We start from the raw sequence: 7,187 nt of genomic DNA on the forward strand, positions 1-7,187 counted from the left end.
CCCCTGCTGATCCTGGTGTGGCACAGGTTGCACACCACAGTCCGTCGGTCATCCGGTGTTTCTTTAAAGAACCTCCAGACTTCCGAAAATCTAGCCCTCGCCACGGGAGCTTGACTACGTGAAACATTTGGCGCTGATGCACCAGCTCTGGCCCTGCCTCTCCGTCTTGCCCCACCACTGCCTCTTCCAACCTGTTCTCGTCGAGGACTCTCCTCCGTCTCAGAAGCACTGTGTTCACCCGGCCCATCAACCCAGCTTGGGTCTGTCACCTCATCATCCTCCGATCCCTCAGTCTGCTCCCCCTTCAGACTTCCTGCCCTGACAACAACTTCACCACTGTCTGACAACCGTGTCTCCTCATCGTCCGACACCTCTTTATACACTTCTTCCACCACGTCAACAATGTCATCATCACCCACAGACTGCAACCGGTGGAAAACCTGGGCATCGGAAAAGTGCTCAGCAGCAACCGGACAAGTGGTTTGTGACTCTGGGAAGGGTCCAGAAAACAGTTCCTCAGAGTATGCTGGTTCAAATGCCAAATTTTCCTGGGAGGGGGCAGACTGGGGGGAAGGAGGCTGAGGTGGAGGAGCTGGAGGAGTGCTGATTTCGGTGACATGGGTGGACTGCGTGGAAGACTGACTGGTGGACAAATGGCTAGAAGCATTGTCCACAATCCACGACATCACCTGTTCGCACTGTTCTGGCCTCAACAGTGCTCTACCACGAGTCCCAGTAACTCGAGACATGAACCTAGGGAGTGTAGCTCTGCGGCGTTCCCCTGCTCCCTCATCAGCAGGTGGTGTCTCACCCCGCCCAGGACCACGGCCTCTGACCCCTGCAGTAGTTGGACGCCCACGTCCCCGCCCTCGTCCTCTACCCCTAGCCCTCGGGTTCAACATTTTCAAAATTAAAGTGTAAACTGTACATTTCTGTTGTGTTTTTTTGTGTTTTTGTTTTGTTTAAGAAAACTATGCTATCCTATTGCTATGGCTAGTTTATAACCTACACTGACAGCACACAACAGGATTTTGTGCTGTGCCAGGTGACTTTTAGTTTTGAAAAAAAAAAAAAAAGAAAAAGCAGACTGTGCCTAATTCAATCAAACCCCTAATAAATTGTCCCACTTAGATGTTTGAGATGGATATGTGTGTCACTAAGAGCTAAATAGAACGTTCCCAAGTCTCCCTGCAAATTTGTCACAATATGGTACTAGCTGCACTACTAGTGCCAGCATGCCCAGCCACAAGCAAATCAACAAAATATATATATATATATATATAATGCTATTGTAGGCCTAAGAAAGCCGGTTGGGTTCTTGTATGCCTAGTTTCTAACCTACACTGACAGCACACAACTGGATTTTAAGTCACTTTAAGTTTTGAAAAAAAAAACCCGTCAGACTGTGCCTAATTCAATCAAACCCCTAATACAGGGGTCCCCAAACTTTTTATGTAGGGGGCCGTTCACTGTCCCCCTCAGACCGTTGGAGGGCCGGACTTAAGTTTAAAAAGAAATAGCGGTACATGTGACCGCATCCGTAATACACTGGGCCCCCCTCAATTATTTATTTAATATACTGCACTCCTACTGAACTATTTTATATATATTGTCCCAATTAATTAATGAATATACTGGGACCTCTCTCCATTAATTATTGAATATGCCTTCCCCCCATTAATTACTAGACAGCCCCTCATAATTAATTATTTCTTACACCACCACCATTAATTATTTCCTATGCTGCCCTTCCACCATTAATTATGTTTTATGCTTCCCCCCATCATTAATTATTTCCTATGCTGCCCCTCATAATTAATTATTTCCTATGCTGCCCCTCATAATTAATTATTTCCTATGCTGCCCCTCCACCATTAATTATTTCCTATACTGCCCCTCAAATTAATTATTTCCTATGCTGCCCCTCAAATTAATTATTTCCTATACTGCCCCTCCACCATTAATGATTTCCTATACTGCCCCTCAAACTAATTATTTCCTATACTGCCCCTCCACCATTAATTATTTCCTATACTGCCCTTCCACCATTAATTATTTCCTATGCTGCCCCTCACCATTAATTATTTCCTATACTGCCCCTCATAATTATTTCCTATGCTGCCCCTCACCATTATTTCCTATGCTGCCCCTCATAATTATTTCCTATACTGCCCCTCATAATTAATTATTCCCTATGCTGCCCCTCACCATTAATTATTTCCTATACTGCCCCCCACCATTAATTATTTCCTATACTGCCCCTCACCATTAATTATTTCCTATACTGCCCCTAATAATTATTCCCTATGTTGCCCCTCAAATTAATTATCTCCTATACTGCCCCTCATAATTAATTATCTCCTATGCTGCCCCTCATAATTATTTCCTATACTGCCCCTCCACCATTAATTATTTCCTATGCTACCCCTCAAATTAAGTATTTCCTATACTGCCCCTCCACCATTAATTATTAACTATAGTGCCCCTCATAATTATTTCCTATAGTGCCCCTCATAATTATTTCCTATACTGCCCCTCATAAATAATTATTCCCTATGCTGCCCCTCACCATTAATTATTTCCTATACTGCCCCTCACCATTATTTGTTTCCTATACTGCCCCCCACCATTAATTATTTCCTATACTGCCCCTCATAAATATTCCCTATGTTGCCCCTTAAAATAAATTATCTCCTATACTGCCCCTCATAATTATTTCCTATACTGCCCCTCATAATTAATTATTCCCTATGCTGCCCCTCACCATTAATTATTTCCTATACTGCCCCTCATAATTATTTCCTATGCTGCCCCTCTACCATTAATTATTTCCTATGCTGCCCCTCACCACTAATTATTTCCTATACTGCCCCTCATAATTATTTCCTATACTGCCCATCATAATTATTTCCTATACTGCCCCTCAAAATTAATTATTCCCTATGCTGCCCCTCTCCATTAATTATTTCCTATACTGCCCCTCATAATAAATTATTTCCTATACTGCCCCTCCACCATTAATTATTTCCTATGCTGCCCCTCCACCATTAATTATTTCCTATACTGCCCCTCTACCATTAATTATTTCCTATACTGCCCCTCTACCATTAATTATTTCCTATGCTGCCCCCCCCAACATTAATTATTTCCTATACTGCCCCTCATAATTATTTCCTATACTGCCCCTCATAATTATTTCCTATACTGCCCCTCATAATTAATTATTCCCTATGCTGCCCCTCACCATTAATTATTTCCTATACTGCCCCTCATAATTAATTATTTCCTATACTGCCCCTCCACCATTAATTATTTCCTATACTGCCCCTCCACCATTAATTATTTCCTATGCTGCCCCTCCACCATTAATTATTTCCTATACTGCCCCTCCACCATTAATTATTTCCTATGCTGCCCCTCACCATTAATTATTTCCTATACTGCCCCTCATAATTATTTCCTATACTGCCCCTCATAATTATTTCCTATACTGCCCCTCATAATTAATTATTCCCTATGCTGCCCCTCACCATTAATTATTTCCTATACTGCCCATCACCATTAATATTTCCTATGCTGCCCCTCACCATTAATTATTTCCTATACTGCCCCTCACCATTAATTACTTCCTATACTGCCCCTCACCATTAATTATTTCCTATACTGCCCCCCACCATTAATTATTTCCTATGCTGCCCCTCACCATTAATTATTTCCTATACTGCCCCTCACCATTAATTATTTCCTATACTGCCCCTCAAATTAATTATTTCCTATACTGCCCCTCACCATTAATTACTTCCTATACTGCCCCTCCACCATTAATTATTTCCTATACTGCCCCTCCACCATTAATTATTTCCTATACTGCCCCTCAAATTAATTATTTCCTATACTGCCCCTCCACCATTAATTATTTCCTATGCTGCCCGTCTACCATTAATTATTTCCTATGCTGCCCCTCACCATTAATTATTTCCTATACTGCCCCTCATAATTATTTCCTATGCTGCCCCTCACCATTATTTCCTATGCTGCCCCTCATAATTATTTCCTATACGGCCCCTCATAATTAATTATTCCCTATGCTGCCCCTCACCATTAATTATTTCCTATACTGCCCCCCACCACTAATTATTTCCTATACTGCCCCCCACCATTAATTATTTCCTATACTGCCCCTCATAATTATTCCCTATGTTGCCCCTCAATTTAATTATCTCCTATACTGCCCCTCATAATTAATTATCTCCTATGCTGCCCCTCATAATTATTTCCTATACTGCCCCTCCACCATTAATTATTTCCTATGCTACCCCTCAAATTAAGTATTTCCTATACTGCCCCTCCACCATTAATTATTTCCTATACTGCCCCTCATAATTATTTCCTATAGTGCCCCTCATAATTATTTCCTATACTGCCCCTCATAATTAATTATTCCCTATGCTGCCCCTCACCATTAATTATTTCCTATACTGCCCCTCACCATTATTTGTTTCCTATACTGCCCCCCACCATTAATTATTTCCTATACTGCCCCCCACCATTAATTATTTCCTATGCTGCCCCTCACCATTAATTATTTCCTATACTGCCCCTCACCATTAATTACTTCCTATACTGCCCCTCACCATTAATTATTTCCTATACTGCCCCCCACCATTAATTATTTCCTATGCTGCCCCTCACCATTAATTATTTCCTATACTGCCCCTCACCATTAATTATTTCCTATACTGCCCCTCCACCATTAATTATTTCCTATACTGCCCCTCAAATTAATTATTTCCTATACTGCCCCTCCACCATTAATTATTTCCTATACTGCCCCCCACCATTAATTATTTCCTATACTGCCCCTCATAATTATTCCCTATGTTGCCCCTCAATTTAATTATCTCCTATACTGCCCCTCATAATTAATTATCTCCTATGCTGCCCCTCATAATTATTTCCTATACTGCCCCTCCACCATTAATTATTTCCTATGCTACCCCTCAAATTAAGTATTTCCTATACTGCCCCTCCACCATTAATTATTTCCTATACCGCCCCTCATAATTATTTCCTATAGTGCCCCTCATAATTATTTCCTATACTGCCCCTCATAATTATTTATTCCCTATGCTGCCCCTCACCATTAATTATTTCCTATACTGCCCCTCACCATTATTTGTTTCCTATACTGCCCCCCACCATTAATTATTTCCTATACTGCCCCTCATAAATATTCCCTATGTTGCCCCTTAAAATAAATTATCTCCTATACTGCCCCTCATAATTATTTCCTATACTGCCCCTCATAATTAATTATTCCCTATGCTGCCCCTCACCATTAATTATTTCCTATACTGACCCTCATAATTATTTCCTATGCTGCCCCTCTACCATTAATTATTTCCTATGCTGCCCCTCACCACTAATTATTTCCTATACTGCCCCTCATAATTATTTCCTATACTGCCCCTCATAATTATTTCCTATACTGCCCCTCATAATTAATTATTCCCTATGCTGCCATTCACCATTAATTATTTCCTATACTGCCCCTCATAATTAATTATTTCCTATACTGTCCCTCCACCATTAATTATTTCCTATACTGCCCCTCTACCATTAATTATTTCCTATGCTGCCCCCCACCATTAATTATTTCCTATACTGCCCCTCATAATTATTTCCTATACTGCCCCTCATAATTATTCCCTATGTTGCCCCTTAAAATAAATTATCTCCTATACTGCCCCTCATAATTATTTCCTATACTGCCCCTCATAATTAATTATTCCCTATGCTGCCCCTCACCATTAATTATTTCCTATACTGCCCCCCACCATTAATTATTTCCTATGCTGCCCCTCACCATTAATTATTTCCTATACTGCCCCTCACCATTAATTACTTCCTATACTGCCCCTCACCATTAATTAATTCCTATACTGCCCCCCCACCATTAATTATTTCCTATGCTGCCCCTCACCATTAATTATTTCCTATACTGCCCCTCACCATTAATTATTTCCTATACTGCCCCTCCACCATTAATTATTTCCTATACTGCCCCTCAAATTAATTATTTCCTATACTGCCCCTCCACCATTAATTATTTCCTATGCTGCCCCTCTACCATTAATTATTTCCTATACTGCCCCCCACCATTAATTATTTCCTATACTGCCCCTCATAATTATTCCCTATGTTGCCCCTCAATTTAATTATCTCCTATACTGCCCCTCATAATTAATTATCTCCTATGCTGCCCCTCATAATTATTTCCTATACTGCCCCTCCACCATTAATTATTTCCTATGCTACCCCTCAAATTAAGTATTTCCTATACTGCCCCTCCACCATTAATTATTTCCTATACCGCCCCTCATAATTATTTCCTATAGTGCCCCTCATAATTATTTCCTATACTGCCCCTCATAATTAATTATTCCCTATGCTGCCCCTCACCATTAATTATTTCCTATACTGCCCCTCACCATTATTTGTTTCCTATACTGCCCCCCACCATTAATTATTTCCTATACTGCCCCTCATAAATATTCCCTATGTTGCCCCTTAAAATAAATTATCTCCTATACTGCCCCTCATAATGATTTCCTATACTGCCCCTCATAATTAATTATTCCCTATGCTGCCCCTCACCATTAATTATTTCCTATACTGACCCTCATAATTATTTCCTATGCTGCCCCTCTACCATTAATTATTTCCTATGCTGCCCCTCACCACTAATTATTTCCTATACTGCCCCTCATAATTATTTCCTATACTGCCCCTCATAATTATTTCCTATACTGCCCCTCATAATTAATTATTCCCTATGCTGCCATTCACCATTAATTATTTCCTATACTGCCCCTCATAATTAATTATTTCCTATACTGCCCCTCCACCATTAATTATTTCCTATACTGCCCCTCTACCATTAATTATTTCCTATGCTGCCCCCCACCATTAATTATTTCCTATACTGCCCCTCATAATTATTTCCTATACTGCCCCTCATAATTATTTCCTATACTGCCCCTCATAATTAATTATTCCCTATGCTGCCCCTCACCATTAATTATTTCCTATACTGCCCCTCATAATTAATTATTTCCTATACTGCCCCTCCACCATTAATTATTTCCTATACTGCCCCTCCACCATTAATTATTTCCTATGCTGCC

Source organism: Engystomops pustulosus, unplaced genomic scaffold (genome assembly GCF_040894005.1).
Source record: "Engystomops pustulosus unplaced genomic scaffold, aEngPut4.maternal MAT_SCAFFOLD_20, whole genome shotgun sequence".
NCBI classification, from domain to species: Eukaryota; Metazoa; Chordata; class Amphibia; order Anura; family Leptodactylidae; genus Engystomops; species Engystomops pustulosus.